The 19,853-nt window shown below is 43.1% G+C and overlaps 1 protein-coding gene across 2 annotated transcripts in view; it reads right to left on the reverse strand.

The window, feature by feature from the left end:
• The window catches only part of PRKG1 (protein kinase cGMP-dependent 1), a 1,261,682-nt gene that overhangs the window by 1,146,871 nt on the left and 94,958 nt on the right, over positions 1 to 19,853 (reverse strand). The gene's annotated exons all lie outside the window — the stretch shown is intronic.

The raw sequence follows: 19,853 nt of genomic DNA on the forward strand, positions 1-19,853 counted from the left end.
CTGACCCAGCGACTCCCCTAAAAAGCACAGTCCGCACTAAGGACAGGCTACCTCCAGCTCATGAACAAATGCAAACCAAGGGTTAATTTCTTCAGCTTCAGGATTGAAAAGCATTTTGCTTACCTTTCAAAAGAATCACCTACTATATTTATTGAATAGAACGATGTGTTGCCTATTTCCAATTCTTATAGAATAATAATGCACACCTAACCTTTACAGAAGAAGGTAACATAAATCCAGGCACACACAAATCATAAAAGCAAGCCCCACATTTACAAACATCCCATTTCTACCTCTGACGAAAAGGGCAAAAGTGATACATCCAAAGTTTTCCAGATCCTTTTCAGTCTACCAACAGTCCTTAATTTCTTTTTTCTCTGAATCAGTTGCTTTCAACAAAATGAAAACTCCGGTGTCTACGTTAAGTGTGAATTTCTCTAGTCTGCTTCAAATCCTTGATGGGCAAAATCCTGATACGTACAAATCTTGTCAGGGAGATGTGTACATCTGGGAAGCGCGCAGCCGACAGCCAGGGAACTTGCTCTGACTCGGGATGCGTCCTCGAGTAGCACACTGCTCCAGCCCAGGATTTGTCTAAAGTGGCAAAGCCACACGTGCTGGCTGGCTCCTGTCTGAGAAGTCCCTCAAAGTTGCGCTGAAATCGCCATTAACTATAAGGTTTCCTTCAGTGACTAAGGCAGAAATACGATTGGAGCTATTAATTTTACGTGAAATTGCTTATTTTATTCTTGAAGGCAACAAAGGAAACAGAATTATAAGCCACTCTGGCTGTGCCCAAGGAAAGAAAGTCCCCTGCTTGAACCTGGAGAAGGGTGCATGACCAGCACGGAGGTATCTGATTACAAACACAGAGAGCCAAATCATTTGATCAGAACATTCTGGAAGCTGATATGGGAAAAAGGAACTATTCGAAACCTGCCTTTACATCTACAAGCACTGTGATTTCCCTGAACAATTTAGAAACATCTGGAAACCTAGCAGTCAACACGGGCAATGAGAGAGCACAGAAATAGGTCTGAGGGGCTCTGGGTCTGGGCTCTGCCCCTTACCAGGGACGTTACCCTGGATCCCAGATGCTCTGCCCCTCTTTGTCACAACCCATGTGCTAATCCAGCCTCACGGCCTTAACGATTCTAAGGGTCCCATGCTCTATAGTGGAAGGAGCAGAGAGTGTGGAGTGAACCTCAGTTCAAATTCGGATCTCATTTGTATACAGCTCTGTGACTTTGGTCAAGTTATTTAAACTCTCTGGGCTTCAAGTGCCCCCAGTGTTCATTATGGACCAATACAGCTTTTGAAGATAAAAATAAATCAGAAATGTAAACGTTGATTCCCTTTATAGGCAATACTGGCACATAAATCCTTAGGTATAAATTCAAAATCTAAAGCTCTAAAAACCAAAGTCTTACAAGTTGTCGGGAAACTCATTTTGTCACAAAGCCCAACCTGAATTAACCATGACAAATTCTGTAGCTTCTATTTTCTCTATTTGGGTAACGACTCATATTTTCTGTAGAAAAGATGCAGGTATGTTCATTTTTGGAGTGCTCTCCTAAAATGGGTGTTACAGAATCCATTCCATGTGTGCCTTTCAGACTATCGTCCAAAAATCTGGAAAAAAAAAAAATCTAAATTCCAAAGCACATTGGGACCTAAATGTATCAGGTAAGAATTATAAACCCGTATTATGTTACAGATTTTAACTGCTTAGCAATCAAGTGAGAAGGTCCCTGTAGGGTATATCTCAGTGTGGAAGAAAATGGGAAGTTTCTTCTTTCGAATTTTAGAAAATTCTGTTACCCATTTGATAAATACGTGCAAATTGGGACACGGAGAATGCTAGTATGTTCCATTTTGTTTTCTAATTGCTAATACTAAGCTTTACACTCTGTCCCAGTTGTTAGGTTCATCTCTCATCAGGCACAGATGCAGTGCAAAGAAGCATTAGAAGCTGAGCAGATCGAGAAGACTGAGGGGAAAGGCGTGAAAAGTTATAATAATGCTACGTGAGGGCTGTCTGTGGCCCAGATACCCCACTAGTCTCCTTACTCGTGTATTGCTAATTTAACTCTGAGATGCAAGCCCTTTCCCTCAGGAGCTTGCAATCTAGATCAGGAGAGACATACGGAGATCCCCAGCTTCTCAAAGTTCACATCACTCCACCTTTACCCCCGACCTAGGTTAGTGCCTGTTCCCGCTAACCAAAAGAAGTTCAAAGAGGATTTTTGCTTTGATGAAAAAAAAAAGGCAAAAAGCAAAAAGAGTATTCAACATCTGTTTTGCAAGGAGCCCTTAAGAGAGGCAGCGAGCACCCCAGGCAGCGAGTGGCCCCCCAAGCTCCTTCCCCGGGAACTGCGCCTGGGGAAGCATCCAGTCACCTGTGCTTTGAACTGCGACTGTGAGCATGTGTGCTTTATCTCGATTTGTGTTGTGCATCCATTAGCAAGATGTGTCCTAAGGCATCAGAAAAGCCTCACAGAGATTATTTTTTGTGTCTGGGAACGCTCAAATTTTTTTCTAAGGAAATAAGAATGCTAAACAAGTCAGAGAAACACAAATACCATAATATTTCACTTATATATGGAATCTAAAAAACAAAAACAAAAAAAACCCCAAAACAACAACAAAAAAAATAGCAGAAACAGACTCATAAATATGAGAATAAGCTGGTCCTTGCCAGAGGGGAGGGAGGTGGGGGTTGGGTGAAGTAGGTGATGGGGATTAGGAGGTACAAACTCCCAATTATAAAATAAATAAGTCACAGAGATGAAAAGTATAGCATAGGGAATGTAGTCAATAATATTTAACAATGTAAAAATTTTCCATATAAATTAATGGCGATTGCGCCTTTCCTTTCTGCCATTCAGCTTATGAAAGGTCTCATAGGAATGTGGGAGAAACCCGTGTGACAGACGGTTTACTGCACCCCTCCCTTGTGCCACGCACTGACCTGGGACCCCAAATCAACAACGGTGAGCTGTTGAAGCCCTCTGAAAAGACAAAAAAAAACAAAAAAAAAACAAAAAAACAAAACAGGAAACAAAGAAGTAATTTCAGATAACGAAGTGCCACAGAGAAACCACGGTAAGGTCGTGGACTCTAGAGTGTTTGGGGGTGAAAGTGACCATAGTCTGTTCAGACAAGGCGTCTTTGAGGAGGGGGGCACCTGAGAGACAGAGAAAGAGAAATAACAATGAATAGAACAAAGGAATTACCATCAAGTACCCAAAGAACGTTAGACCTAAAGGAATTCAAACCTACAGGTGTTCCAAAAGAGAAACGCTTTCGGACAGATGTGGGCAGAGAAGGCCCCCTGGAAGCAAAGGGCGGGAAGGATGTGAACAAACAGGGCCGTTCCAGCGTGTAGCAGAATGCAGGCAGACGGGGTCCCACGGTTGTTCTGGACCCTGGGACCAAGTGCCTTCCATAATGTTTATGGTGCACCTGACACAGAGTCTTAAATTCCCATCTTGTTATTCCAGTGGTTCTCAAACCTTAGGGCGCATCACAACCACCCAGTGGGATTGTTAAAATATAGACTGCTGGGACCTCACTCATGGTTTCCGTTTCATCGAGCTGTGGTCAGACTTATGCACCTGCCTTTCTGACAAGTTCCTGAGTAACAAGGATGCTCCTCATCCAGGGAGCCACTGTGATTGCCCTATCTATTATGTTCTGCGGGCGATTCAGGATTCTGCAACTAAACAAAACTCGGACGAGCAGTATCAACCTGCTTGATGAATTATGGAGTGCTTCTGAAAATCCTGTGGCCTCCTACGCATTTTTACGCAACTGCTCTAAATCCTCTGCATGTGAGTGCCTGTTATGTGTACCTCTAATATTCTGAATTCCCACTTGCCTCGTAGCTGAGTATTTCCCAAAACCGGTCCCACACACAAACCTCACCACCTTCACTGTGACTTATTTGAATTCAAACATCCGAATTTGGCCACTGGAATTGAAGACTTCCAACCACGTGTGTAACGGAAGCTCGAATCTGCAGCTTACTGCAAACACATGAAACAGTTTATCATCTCTGAAATCCCTTTTGTCCATTCCCAGTGAATCCTCAAAGTAAGATTATTCTTTATTCTCTCAAACTGAAACTTCATTCCCGGTGCGTGCACAACAAGAAAGAAAGCTAACAGTGCCACCTCATTTCACTGCTGAATAAGCAGCCGATCTGACAAACTCCCCAGTTGGCTGGTTACCCAGAAGCCTTTGCACCAGGCAGGGCTGCCTGGCATCAGAGCAAAGGCTTTTTTCTAGGGAGTGCAACCAGCCGCATCGTAAGCCAGGGTCTTTGGGGAGACGCGCTGGAGTCCACTGGGCACCCAGCTCAGTGTCTCCCTGGGGGGCAGGACCACACCACCCTGGAGGCCACCCAGCCCTGTTGATCAGTTTGCAGCCCCAGAGCACAAGAACCCATTCGACCCTTCCTGCTCAAAGGGTTCCAACCTTAAGAGAGTTTCTACTGAAACCCTCCACCCTCTTCCTGAGACTGCTACCTTAGGCATGTCTAGAGAACGGAAATTTCTCTCTTCTGCGCAAATCTTGTGAGGTGTATTTTCTCTTCTACCTCGCTCATGTACTCTGCTGTAATCTTTTTTTTCATGATGCACATACTCCTCTGCCTGGGTCTCTCTCATTGCAAAACGGCTGCCTGATCCATTCTGTGCACCCACCTCTGGGGCCGGGGCTTCTCTTTAACTCCTTGGACTCTCTTCTTCGGTGGCAGAAGGTGCATGGGGGGGTGGCTTTAAGGATATGTGTTCGTGCTGAAGAAAATGGGAAATACAAGCGGGCAGGCTTGCAAGTTGGGAAGGTACAGACAGGTCCAAGCCATATGGTCTGCCTACCACGGTACCGCTAGATAAATCACTCCCCGTACGGTAGCTAAATGCATAGACCTGGGACCAGGCAGCACCATGTGGTCTTGGGCAAACTATGCAACCGCTCTGAGTCAGCTTCACTTTTACTGCCTCTAACATGGAGCGAAGACTATCTTTCAGAACTATTCTGAAGATCTTTAAAAATGCATGTTAGGCCCCCCAGCGGAATGCCCCAACCCAGGAAGTATCCCAGAAGCGGCAAACTGCCATTACTGCTGTTAGTTTTAATCAGGCCATTACCACACGAACATTCTGGATCTAGGCACAAAGTTAAATTCTTCAATTTCTGCATTACTCCGAACATGACAGCAACAAAATAGTCCACTTGAACTTGTCTGACACTAGTGAGATTCAATGTTTAATGACAACGACAAATAGCGTGGGTCAACTACAATCTTAACATTCTAAATTTCATGCTAAACCTTAAACTGATGTCACACACTTTCAAAGGAATCGGTATCGTTGGCAAAATAAGATGCCTGTCTGTATGAGATGTATATAAATGGTAAGTTTATAAAGAGAGAAAGCAGGTCCGTGATTGCCTGGGGCTGGGGGTGGAGCAGAGACGGAGCACAAGTGGGCCCCGGGTACTTTGGGGGTAAGAGACATGTTCTAAAACTGGACTGTGCTCAAAGCTGCACAACTCCGTATATTTACTAAAAATCATTGCACTATACATGGACGGTGGGTGAATTTTATGGTAAGTAAATTATCCCTCAATAAAGCAGTTAAAAATGATCTTTTTTGTACTGCATAACACGTTTCAAAATAAACAAGTATTTCTATTTTTAAAGCTTTTCCATTATCAGCTCATCACCATAACTGTCAAGAATGTGTCCGAGACCATGAATGTATTCCTCCACAGGCTAACAGGGCTGTTATCACTGCTCTCACTCATAATCACATTGTTTTTGGAAAGACATCTTGAGATGTAATATCAAAGTCATTAGCAGAAAGCATTTATAGGCGAAGGTTATGTTCTGCATCTGATGGCTTCTCAGCCTGGACAGCAAATATTCAAGTTGGAAATGAATGGTTTTCAAAAAGAAATCCATCATCAGTGCCTAATGTCTACACAGACGTTTCAGGAAACAGAAAAGGCACTTTGCTCTAAACATTTCTGATGGATTGAAATGAAATCATGGAAGCAGTGGGTCTTTAAAAATGCGCAGGGCTCCCCAGTTGGAGCACTGCAATGGTCGGCGTAGTCCTATGTGTTAAAATGAAATGCTAAAAACAATCTTACTACGATTTCACATAAATGCGTCTGCAGAGAATGACCTCCAAATATGCATCGTCTTTGGAGCACAGACAGCGTTTAGTGCAACTACTTTCACTATGATTCCGTAACATAATTTATATGCGTAGCACTCAGTTCCAGCTTGACCAGTCCACCCTTGACTTCTCTGTAGGCCTGTAGCTGATCATTGAGTGCAATAAGCTGCATTATCATGGAGCTCCTAACTTGCTTCTGTTTGGCCTTCTTGCCCACAGTTAGCCCACACAGAAGTCACACAGGGTCCTCACCATCACTCTATTTCCCTCTGAGTCACTCTTTGCAAAGCCAAGCCAGGTTGCTTCGGGCCCTGCTCTAGGACCTTGGCATTCCCAGAACTCTTTCCACCTCGTGCTCTTCAGTTTGGCTGGGAGATGAGCACTTTAATAATGGAATCTGGTTTAGTAAACTCAACAAAAAGGACAGTGTTTTCTGCTATTTGTGCAGTCCATACTACGTTTGGGGTGCTGTGCTGAGGGCCTCAAAAACATGATCTCTACTCATGGCACCTGATACAATTCTCATTTATAACAACATCATACACCTAGTGAGGGTAAAGTAGCAAACTCATCAGGGCTAAGGCCCTCACCCATTGTCCAGGCTGTATTCTGAGCCTACCTGCTTGTATTGCCCAAAAGTGCAATGCTGAACCACAGGACTCTGGATGCTCAAGGCAATCCCACGAGTGCTCGGATACTGCCTAGAGGGTAGAAAAAAGGGTGAATCGAGGCTGAGGGCCTACTGTATTCACAGGGCTGTCACATAAGAGCTGTTGGATTTGGGTTGTATCACTTCACCTCTTTGGTCCTTAATTATCTCTTCTGTAAAATGAAGATGATCAGTCTCCTTTATTCACTCAGCTATTGTAAGGCATCAATGAGAGCTTGCATGCATTCATCTTTCTAGCCAATGAATCTAAGTGGTTATCACAACTCACTCTTACAAGATACAGGACACATGGTTGCACGGGCACATAGGCCTCCCAGGAATTTATCCTCAGAATTTATTTAGAATGTATTACAGAATTTATTCACAGAAGCATATGATCAGATGAGATGGAAAAAGTTTTTTTCTAGGATTGGGTGTTCTTGGGTTCCACCCTGAGGAGCTGAGAGACAGTATGCCAAACAATATCAGCCTTTAAGTTTTCTGCTTCATTTTGGCTACTGTTGAGGCACAAACGTAATGAAATAGTACTTAATCATGAGCTTGAAGGGCTCTGCCATCTCATAATATGTGAATTTTTGGATAGTCAAAATTAGCAAGCTATCATCCATAAGCATGCCTGGCTATGTGTGTGAAATTAAGAATTTGAAGAGACTCTCCTGTGACTATTTCCATTAATTCTAGGCTTGCATTTCTCAGCAATCAACCCATTTACTTTTCAAGGTTAACCAATTTATGAGGTCTTATGTTGCAGAACTTAAGATGAGATTTATTTCAGTTGGAAGACAAGTATGTTTCCTTTCAAAGACAATTAAGAATCACAGATTATTCAAACTAGAAGGGAGTTTTCAAGACTGTATAATCCCAGAGGCGCCTGGATGGCTCAGTTGGTTGAGCATCCAACTCTTGGTAATCAGCTCAGGTCTTGATCTCAGGGCTGTGAGCGCAAGCCTCGTGCTGGGCTCCACACTGGGCATGGAGTGCGGGAAGGGGGCGGGGAGTGGGGGTAGCATGGAGGCTACTAAAAAAAAAAAAAAAAAAAAAACTAGATAATCCTAGTTTTTCAGGTGAAAAACTAAAATGCTTTCAGAGGCCAGGCAGATAATACAAACAAGGGGTTGTGAGGTAGACAAACACAGTATGGAGTATCAGGGGCTGAGATGGATTTGTGGAGCAAAAGGGCATTACACAAAGGTGTGCCAAGGCATCCAGATACAAAGTCTATAAACACTCTTCTGGTCAACCCAAACATGCCTCCAAGCTCTGCTCAACCCAGTGGTATAAGTTTCCCATTTTCAACATTTTAAACTTAATAGTTGATGCATCTGAGGGCTAGGAAGACAAAGAGGCTTCATCTTGTCCTTTCTCTGACAAAAATTATCAAGCACCTGCTGTGTGCCAGGTCTGTTCAGGGCTCCAAGGATACAACATGGAGCAAAAGAGACACTGGTTTCATTTTCATGGAATTTATCATCTTCTGTGGGGCGGGGGGGAGCAGATGTCAACCAAATAATGACCCACATACAGAAATTCAAACTCCAAAGGATATGAAGAACATAGAACTACAAATCAGACACTGAGAACTAGACACTTGACTCTAGCCCAGATATGCTGGGCCCAATCCATGTTGGAAGAGTATCTGAAAAAAGCAATGTTTTTTTAAGCATATATTCTAAAACCACAGATTTTCAGGTATTAAATAATTTGGGAGTGAGAAAGAGATGCATCTAGTATAGCCCTATGCCAGAGGAGTTACCCTGGTGATATTTTGGAAAATGACTAAACAAATAACCAAACAACTGAAATCCAATCCACAGAATATGTTTATTAATTACCAGAAAAAAAGAATCAGAAAGTACTTAATAAACTTTCTAATACTACTCAATTAAATTAAGATGCTAATATTGAGGGGAAAATAAAGAAATGAATCATTGGTAAATTGTGAGAATATTTCTTTAAAATGGGGATTTGATTCAATAAGGACAAAGGCCACTGGAAATATTTTTTTTACCAAAAAGACCCAAGATATACAAGCACGAGTACAAAATGGGGGAAACTTTCTATGTATGATAGAGCAAAAAAAAAAAAAAAAAAAGCCTTAGGCACGAGCAGTTGTATTTAACAATTTGAATACAGCAGAAACACAGCTTTATTGTGAGAAGAACCTTCCATGACACTAAGCTGTGCTAGTCCCTAAAAGAGAATGCACCTGTCGCCACTGTGGGTCTATGAGTAGATGGCATATGGAAAATGCAGGTATGTAAAAAATTACTGAAAAGTTGAATAAAAGGAACAAAACTGTAAAAGGGAATGGGAAATAGAACTTGTGCTAAACACTGAGCAGTTGGGACAATGAACTACACCACAGAGCACATCCAGAACGAGCATGGTCTCTGGGGTCACACGGATATGCATCTGAGTGCTGCAGCCCCCTATTTTACTTGGGGCAAGTTGTTGAATGTCTTTGTGCCTCATTTTCCCCATCTGAAGAAAACAGGATGCTAAGAGATTCCTGTGAGGAAGGAAAGCAAAAAGCAGATGTAGCATACACTCAGACAAATAACAATTACTACCTGCACTTTATAAAGGATTTCTGTGAAGATGAGAGAAACTGTTCTCCATGTGCAGAAAAAAAAAAAAAAAAAAGAAGAAGAAGATGAAGGGGAAAAAAGTGAGCCTAGTTTGAGCAACAAAAGTTTTCCCCTTTATGATGATAAAGCAATGCACTGAACCACAAACAGCAGTTGGAAATACAGAATTGGAAGTCAAGAAGGGGGGAGAAGGGGAAGAACCTGCCATAGATGATTTGAAAACCCACTAGCAAGGGTTCACCTAGATATAATTTAATAACCTCTAAATTCATCTGGCAGAGAATACCACTCTTGCCAACACAAATAAATGCATATTTGGGTTACTTTCCATTTATCACCCTGATGGTAACACTTAGGAAACCAGAAGGTAGAGCTCTGCCCTGTGCTGATCGATGATGTGGAGGGTGTAGACTTCTGTGGTGGTAGAAAAAGGTAAGAGAAGCCACAGAAGAGAAAGGGTCACCTGAGAAAGGTAGGCTACTCTGTGATGACCAATGTTTCATCTATACTTTATGATGAAAGTTCTAGTGATGCATTCCATTTGATTCACCTCTCTGTACATCTTGAGGTGGTATCTTCACCAAAATATTTCAATCCTGGTTCTCTTTTAATCGCTTCATTTCCGAGGGTATACAAGGGTACCTCTGGATTGCTTAAAATAAGCATGATTATATTATAGATGGAATATATGTTTCGATGGAAACAGGGTACTCTTCAAATATCAGAATTTTCTGAAATAACTCCTTATAATTATTCAGCAACATGTCAGCAAATTCTCAAACACACATAGATGATGCTTCCAAGTGCCTGAATTTTCCATCTCTGGAAGTTTTTCCTGTAGTTATTATTTCAAAAGGCATAAACCATACTCTTTTCACAATTGCCTATCAAAAAAACCTACAACATGTTTTTTTTAGGCTAGATATTTCCCATCAAAACTCAAAGAGAAGGGGAAGGGAACATCTTAATGTCTCCAGCAATGCCATGAAAAAGCCAAGGCTGGATGACTTCATGAAGCATGTAAAGGGGTAGCAAGAAGTTAATAAAAGATGCTCCATTGATGGTGGTTTTGTTATGTTAGTCACCATTCCTTTTCATGAGGACTGTTTCAAAGGAATGTCCGTTTAGTTGTGTGCCATCCAGTGCTCCCTGAGCCAGGAATGGTGTAGTCCTTGTCTCTCCTTGTCCCCACAAGAGAAAGGAGGTCTCCAAACTAAGGAATGCTAAAACATCTGGAAGACAGAGTCAGATAATTCTTCATGTCATCTTTCCCTTTCATGAAGAACAACCAAAAGTCTGAAGTGAAATTTTGAAGAAAAAGAAAAAGGACTGTTTCCTGATCAAGGCTACCACTATTTTTAAAAAAGTCTCCACTTCCTTTTTTTTTTTTTTTTACAATATTCCAAAGCTTTTCAGATCTCTCACAAGAAACATCGTTCATACAAATGAATGACAGACTTGTGTATTACACTTTTATAAAGTTGAGTATTAAGTGAATAGCTAGAAACTTTGAGCAATTCTTTCATTTTGTACTATACCATATGCTATGGAAAAGAAAAAGAAAAAAAAAAAAGATGTTCCTCTAACAATGCAGAAGTGAAAAAGTTCTCTTAAATACAATGCCTTTACTCAAAATGAAGAGGGATTCACTGAATGGGTCTTCCAGTCAGAAACTACTTTTACTTATCTGAGTTTCTGTGGGCCTGCTCTTCGAAGCTTTGCTATCTTCAAACAGTTCCTAAATAAGGGGGGAAGCAATTAGCTCCCATGAAGACCACGATGCCCAGAGAGAACCATGCTTGCTGGTGCAGGCCGTGGACACCCTGGGGATCACCAAATGGCCTCTCCTTGTTTCTCTCCTCCCACTGACATAATGAGTTGCCACTGCAGGCCGAGCAAAATGGTTCCTGTCACATTCAGATGTTTAATATTCCTCTGTAAAGGAGTGGAGACATCCTGTCAGACTGGTACAAGTCTAATAGAGGGTCATCTTTTCAGCCTCGCCGTAATATAAAATGTGCTACTCAGTCACCAGTGATTTCGGCAAAGTATGTCTCATGAAGATGGGAGTGTGGAGTTGGGCCTGTGTGTACCACGTGATCGCCAGCCACCTGCATGTGCAGGAGTGTGGTCAAGCCACCCTCCCATCCGTCGGTAGCAACAGCCCCAGAGGGACAACATTCAGAATCCCATTTTTCTTCCTTGTCATGACAACCCCTTCTTCTTTCCTCTCAGTCCAGACTTAGAAGCACAGGCAAAGCCATAATTTATTGATAGAGTCAGACCGCTAAGATGATATACAGAAAGGAAATGTTTTTCCCTCACGTTATCTCATTATTCTTTGGCCCCGATCTGCTGAAAGCTTGATATTACCATAATGCAACGGTTTCAGAAAACAGCAAAATTATTTTGCTCAACCCAGTTGTACTTGTCATCACTGACATTGAACACAATTAACCAAATTAAACTGACTGGCTGACACTATAACTGTCTCATGTCCAAAGAAATACAGTGCTATTCCTAAAGAGCCGGTATCATCTGGAAGTGAGAACATAAAACCGAACAGTTGAAGGCCAACAGCGTTAGGAGACCAACTTTTGACACATATTAATAATTTCAGCTATTTACCTTCTGCTTTGCAGGGTCTAACTCACTACACCTCTAAGTACAAGTCAATGAAATGGCGTTGGTGAAGTTTAATTAGCATTTATGATCTTTAGCGAGGCAAAGGTTTTTAGTATTAACTCATTCTATTTTTGACATGGGTGCAATTCATATACATGGACACTAAATCGTCACTGATTCTTTTTTCTATACTAACACCCATCCTTCCTTCTGTTCTCAGAACAGAAGAACTCTAACAGATATCTTCCCAATGCCCACCCAGGAACTCTTGCCCACCATTCTGCTTCAAACTGCTAAGCGCAATAAGTGAACAGATGCTTTTTGTGTGTGTTTCTTTATTGTTGCTAATTCCCTCTTATCCTCCCCATTTAGGCCAGCCCCATAACCAAATGCAGGACACGAAGCTGGATTCATAATGCAAGTGTTTACTTTCCTTATGATTCATAAGGAATTTTGGATTCATAATCACCTGCGTAATTCATGCCCCCAATCCTCTGGGCAGCCCTACTACATCTAGTCTGCGCTTCCGCGCTGTCAGCTGAATACGTTTTCATATTTTAGAAGGAGGGGGAAAGGGGACAAGAAAGCTTCTCGCTAACCCCCATTCTAAGAAGATTATTTTTACCAAAAAGTGTTTGCAATTATATTAGCTATTTTCATCACTTATATAATAAAGTGCTATATTGGCTGATCCTCACCTGGGAAGACGATTAAATTGCAAATGTAAATAAGCTATCAGAGACAATTAGGAACATCTTGAGTTTTTAACAACAGTGTAAGGGGAGAGAAGGCACAGAGACCCCAAGAGCTGGCAATCGGGCTGCAGTGGGGTTATGACCACCGGGTGCAGGAATTTCCACCCCCCTCCCCAGGAGCATTTCCGGAGGGACACATCGTGGGTGCCACTTCAGACCTCTCCTCTGTCTGTCAGCAGTGCCCAGATCTGCTCACGCAAACCAAACATTCTGGAAAGGGGACTGAGAGCTTGAATGTGTTCACTCTGCTTTCTCTGAAGGCTCTTTGGAAAGTACTCCTCAGCCTGAGCACAGGCTGTTTGCCTTAAAAGGATAAAATATCTGTCGGGGGAAAAAAAACTGTAGCAGGCTGCAGAGACATCACATACCAGAAGGAAAGGCGCTACAAGCCCAGTGCTACTCCTCCGAGGGACTCATCATTGTCTCACCTTCTTAGACTTAACGTTTCGCCGAAGTATCTGGGACCCAAGGAAACAGTCTTACCGCTTAATGAGGCAGCGGCCCCCCGGGGGGTGAAAACACACTTGGAATGATGGCTGATCTTAATGTGTGTCATATTTGAACAGTGGCCAGGACTCGTGGCTGGCAGGAAAGAGGAAACACACTTACCTTTTGAGCGGAACTGCTGCCACTTTTGTGTGCCCGGGTCCTGGTAGGTAACCCCAGAGAGCACCAGCGGACCGACAGACCGACAGGTGCAGCAGCTGCAGGCCCGGGGGCAGATGGGAGCCGGAGCTGCCAGGCTCCACGGCAAGCCGGGCATCTGGGTTGCTCAAAGTAGAGCCAGGAAAGCGCTTTCCCGAAGAATGGGAATTCGAGTCACCTGGAGTAACCGGGTTTGAATGGACTACAGAGGAGGTGCTCAACACCGGCTGCGTATTAGAATCATCTCAGGAGCTAAAATAATATATCTATCCCTCATGTCCACCGCAGAGCAATTAAATCAGAATCCTTGGACGTGAGGGGACCCCACCTCCCCAGGAAAGATATTTTTTTAAGCTCTCCAGGTGATTCTAACATGCAGCCAAGGTCAGAGAACCAATGAGCTAGGTCAAGTAATGATCACTTGTGTGGGCGGATAAACCACAAAATGGGGGGAAAAAAATCTGCGTTTGTAAGCCCTTAGGACTTAAAGGTTTCCACCAATAGAAACGGTCAACTCTTTTAAGTGGGAAGTGTATCCTGGTCCTTCACATTGGAGCTACCTGGAGAAATCTTTAAAAAATACTGGCGGGGGCTTGCACTCTCAGGCATTATTACTTTAACTGGCTTGGGGTAAAAGCCAGGCATTGGATTTTTTTTCGAGTTCCCCAGATGATTCTAATGTGCACCTTGGGAAGTACTGTCCTCTTATTTTTCCGCCTCTCCCAAGTAGTTCTGCCTCCTATTTAATTACCGGTGAACAGACACTCCCCTGAGAACAGCCTATATGCTATTCAGTGGGTTTGGGCGCAACTGCCTAAACCTCACAACCCTTTGGGAAGCAGAAGAGCCTGGTGGTTGGGAAATCAGCTCTGGAGTTGGAATTTAGGCTCAGCCTTTTACAAAGCGTGTGACCTTGGGCAAGTCACGTCTTAGCTTCTCTGAGCTTCATGACCTGTACCTCAGTGCATTGAAATGGGGATAATTTGGAGTCTCCCTCCGAGGGCTGTTGGAGCGATCAAAGAGACAATCTATGGAAAACACAGGGAGCAGTGCCTGACACAGAGTAAGTGCTACATAAACGGTCGACATTGTGTTGGAGACAGGCAGTGCCCTTCTGACCTGCTTTTTTCAGAAACCGTGAAACTTGTTCTCCTCATCCTTTTCTTCTGCACTATGACCTGCCCAAACACCCCCAAAGCCTCCTGGCAATCCAGACTGAGGGATGTTTCAAAGGGACAATACGAGGCATTCAAACCGAGCACTGGTCTAAAGGGAAACATCTTGATGGTTCTCTGCCACAAGCCCAGGACGGCTCCCACTCCCAGAGAAGGCCAGCCTCCGATGTCCTCCCATCCAGGCGTCTCCTCCCTACGGCTGTCTTCCTCCACAAAGTGCTGTCTTACTTGTCAGTTCGGTTCCAGTCACTGCCCATTTACTGGCCCACAAAACCCATCACTCCTTCCCAGCGTCTCCACAACTATGGTACGGCTTTAACCATGCTCCTCTTGTCTCGCCCTTCCCTTACGCAGCTTGCCTGGCCCTTGAGCACTTCCCCAAAATACTCATTTTGTGCACCCCACCCCCACCCACCCCTCTCTTCTTCCCACTGTAATCTCCTGCTTTGTTCCTAGTAATAACCACGATTATAAAACCCATTCAGATGGAAGACCCTTTTGAGAGGATGCGAGGAGCCCCCGCTGTTGTTAAACACCTGTGTTCCTGCAGCCCCAGTCTTTGTGCCATTGTGTGTACAGACAGGACCTATGGGACCGTTTTGGAGGGAACACATTCCTCCACGCTCACTCACAGTTACACTCCGGGAGTTCACACGGGCTGTGCCTATTTAACTTCGCCAGGAGTGAATGTGAAGGAGATGCTGAGATGCCGAGGAGTACAGGGAGAGCCGGTGTTGCGGGGCTGGGTGCAAAGAAGTGGAGAGGGCTGTCAGGGGAGAGGCGGCAAGCCCTGCCATCTCCACCATTCACATTAGGATTCTAAATGCCACAGATGTTACTGCATAATAAGTAGGGGAGCATACTGGTAACTGCGGCTTCCCCCATGTGCTTATTGATCACATTGTCCAGCGCTCCCGAGCAGAGAGGGCTCGAGGCGGAGGGTCTGAGGGCCAGCAGAGGCCCCGGGGCCCTGGATGGGCAACGGCACCTCTGGCAGACCTGGCAGAAAAAACAGCAGACTGTGGTGTTCAAATCCGGTTGCTAGGATACCATGGAGCCCCTCCGCGGCTAAGCAGACGGGGGGAAACAAATGCGTCCATACGCCTTATAACCTGCAAACAGCAACAACAGAAACATGGTGTGCCCAACTCTTTAGTGAAATACTACGCAGCAGGCGCCTGGAAATGTGGCCCAGGAGAGCAAGGAAGCTGGCCATGGATATTCTCGGGCATCCTCCGGAGCCACTCTGTTTAAGGGCTTGTCAGGGTTTTCATTATAAACCCCGATGCATGGGCACACAACTTCACCGTGTTTCCAAACCCCCGAACCGGGTTTTAAGCAACCTGGTCTCAGACATCTTTCTGAAAGCTTCCACGACCTCAGTTTTAATGCGCAGGCCGTCGTGTCAAAGGATCGATGCAAAGTCAATGGGAAAGTCTATTAGGGCAGCGTTAAGTTGCAATTTAACTCCTCCACCAAAACAAGGGAGCTGAAGTTCCGAAACCGACTTCAGGCTCCATTCTCATCTCCGGCCCGCTGGCCTCGCTACGTAAGCAATCTGCCGAGCTGGTCTGGGGCATGAAAGATGATTCTCGATGAGACTAGTCGGAAGCGAGGGGGGAAAGAAAGTTGTTTTCTTTCCGAGCGGGACTCCGTGCCTTGGCGAGTTTTAACCGTCTGCTGCTTGGTTCCTTGAAACGCTCTCACCCAGTGGGGCGGGTTACAGCTCTGATCAGGGTTGTGCTGGTAGGAGGTGCAGGGCTGAAGGGATTTTCTGAGATTCGGAGCTTTGCTGATGGGGAACACTGGGTGCTCAGTGCTGGCGGCTGCACAGCGCACGCATGTGCACACATGAGCCCGAAGTGTTCCAAACACGAGCCGAAATGCCCTCCTGCCTACTTAGAGGTTTGCATTCTCTGCGACCTAAGCTTGCTTTTCCTCAACTCCCACTACGGCGTTCTGGTGCCACCGCTAGTTGCTGTCATAGTCCCGTGTGTCCTGTCCACCAGATGGTCCTGTACATCCCCACCGCGCCCCTCCCATCCCCTGAGCACATGCCTAGGTCAGGCAGCCCCTCAAATGCCTGGATGTCCACTGACATCCCGATACCATGAAATTAAAGGGGCGCGATTCTATTCTCCCAACTTTCTTAGGCATCTCCTCTGCAATTGAACTTAACTCTCTACTTTCTAGAATACTTATTTGTGTAGCATGAACTCCTCGATGCAGGGCCTCGTCTCTCACACCTCTAACCCCTCAGGATAGCTGCGCATGGCAGACATCCCAGAAAAGTATTCAACTGAACTGCAGGGCCCATCTGGAATGTAATTGCTCCTTCTGAATAAATCTATGTTTTAATACTCTAACCATCTATGATTATACCAAAATTCTAGAATTCTCTCAACTTTCCTATAAAATTTAACATACAGTGTTTAGGAAGATACTGTTTCTCTAGAGATGTACTTGTGTCCAGGTTTAAAAGATCATGTAAGAGCTTGTTAAAATTAATGCCTTCCTAAAAATAAGAAAATCCATTTCTTTTTGCCCTCAGCTCTGCCAAAATATTTCACAACCAAAGAGTGAAATGTTACAAAACATATCCTTCTCTGAAATTCAGCTACCTCTGGGGTGAAAAGCACCGGCTGAACAAAAATTCAGAGACACTGACAACTTTTTATAGGAACTTAACTCTATACAGCCCAAGTGAAATGACATGCAACCCTGGGACAGCAAAATGGAAAGGATTTGAGAATATTTACAACAGGTAAAGGGTTTAGATCAAAATACCAGAGACTAAATGTTCTGACCTGTTATAGAGTTTTCAGGAACGAAGTATCATGAAATAAAATTACTTTAAAAGTCCATAAGAACCATCCTGTATACATAACCAACAGACTATCCGATCTCATAAAATGGATATTTTTATATATTTTTTTTCATTTTTAAAGGGTGATTTGTTCAATTTATTTCAAAACATATGGCCTAATAGTTTTACATTCTCAAGTAGTTATGTGGTAGTAATGGAATATAGTACCAACTTCTACATCAGTTCTTTGCTTCACATTCCTAACAGAGGAAGGACTTAAGGACTATTTCTATATAGATGTGAAAGAAACAAAAACACCCCCCAGTCCTCCAAAACACACACACACATACACACACACACACAACGCACATTAAGCAGGAGCTCCCTGGCTCTGACAAAGCATTGCCTCCCATTCCCAGCTTACAGGGAAAATTCCAAATCAAAAATGTTAAAAAATGATTTAAGTTAATAATTTACATTTTACAATATTTTAAATGATCAAAAATCATTAAAATAAGTTTTTCAAAATTATAATCCTCAGAGGGCAATCTCAGTAAGCATAACGTAACCATATTTGCATATATCAGATAACTGAACAGAACCTTAGCTGGGCAGTTACCTACATCTAGTGAAAAGGGAACAGAAAATTCACAGGAAAATGAATTTGAAATCCATTTGAGGCTATTCAGGTGGTTTCCTTTTAACTTGAACTCACAATGATCTGTGTGTGAGTTTAAGAAAGAGGACTATATATAAGTTGCACTAAAAGCGAAATATAAAGACATAAACACTTGTTGCCAGTTAGTCTGTATAATCAGATTACTCAAAGTGAAATAAATTGAAATTCGAGCAAGTCTTCTTTGGTTTGGCAAGTTTTCCTAATTCTTTGTGGAGCTATCTTGCACAATCATTCAAATGACATAACGTATAATCATTTTGCATACAATGTAACTTCTCTTTCAAGAAAGGTACACTCTACCACTTAAGCCAATTTTATTCTAGTTTTCTTTATGTAAGTGTGAAAAAAGAACAGATGTTTTTCCAAAATTATTTAAGCTTGGAAGACATTCTATCCTTTTCTTCAATATAATCTTTCAGAATCACCAAAACCATCATGGTGATACCTTAAACAGCTGATTTCTTTAAAGCACATTATTAAATAAATATCAGAACGCACAGCATTGTTCCATAGATAAAATGTTTATTATAACAGAATGGTGTGAATTATTTGCCACGCTAATTTCATTTTCCACCATGGAAAAAAAAAATCTAGTTGTTCTAATGTTGAGCACTAAGAGATTTCTACAACTTACCCCATTCGTACAGCTCATTCCCTACTGCCTAGATTCCTTCAGATCTTCTCTGATCCAATGTTTAACTGGAGTTATCAGCTGGCTTGATCATGCTTCATTATAAAACCTATTAAAATGGTCTTTTTATAAAAGCAGAGTTTTCTCTGCGTTACTCCAGAGTCCTGCAGATACTAAAATGAGATCCTATGCAGTGCTTAAAAATGCAGAGAGCTGTCTTTGAGTTATTTTTTCATTATGCAAAACTTGGCCCAGGAGAGATGGCCATGTACCTCGTTAGCTAAAACAGGCAAGCACGTTGGGACTGCAAATTAATTTACCAGAGAAAGTTGAAGTAGATGTGAATCATTCAGGTTCCTAAGGCAAATCTAAGTCTACTGATTGGGGCAACTTGCTGAGGTCAGAATCTCTGAAATGTTTATCCTCACAGTTTCTTCCCTACACTCTGGGAGAATACAAACTCCGTCTTAAGCTAAGCCTGCATGAGGAACAGCAGAAGCTCTATGGGAACCAACAGATGTAGGTATAACTCTTAAGTTTTCAAAAGTATAATCAGTATGTGCTCGACAGCTCCCCAAAATCCGACAAATACAAATGGAGACAATCATGTGTTTGCCCTTTCTCCTTATATTAATTTCTTGTGTCTGTGAAGTACAGGGTTCCAAGGGGGCTTGCATTATTATGTAACATGTGTCATCCAGCCAGTGTGATGTAGTTGGGAATAGAGTAGCAAAATCTTTCATTTTATCAATTATGTCATTACCTATTAATTAAAAATACCATTCCTTTGGGTGCTTTCCCTCACTCTATATTGATCTCCTGTTCCTGCCACTCTACTCTCCATAAGGTCTCTGCGTTGAGAGGTGTACAACAAGTTGGATTCAATTTTCCTACCCAAGTTATGAAGCCCACTGACATCAGAACATAGTTCTCTAAATGCAAGAAGGATACCAGAGTGGTTGCATCAGAAGCCAGGAGTAAGGCAAACAATGTGTTCACATTGTCAATACAGGTAAGTGTACTTCTCACACTTGACCCTGGAAACATGCAACCCTCTTGATAGTCGGAGGCACCCCACTGCTAACATTATG

This window comes from Mirounga angustirostris, unplaced genomic scaffold (genome assembly GCF_029215605.1).
Source record: "Mirounga angustirostris isolate CCGP_5_RB_7025 unplaced genomic scaffold, mMirAng1.0.hap1 SCAF_6, whole genome shotgun sequence".
NCBI lineage: Eukaryota > Metazoa > Chordata > Mammalia > Carnivora > Phocidae > Mirounga > Mirounga angustirostris.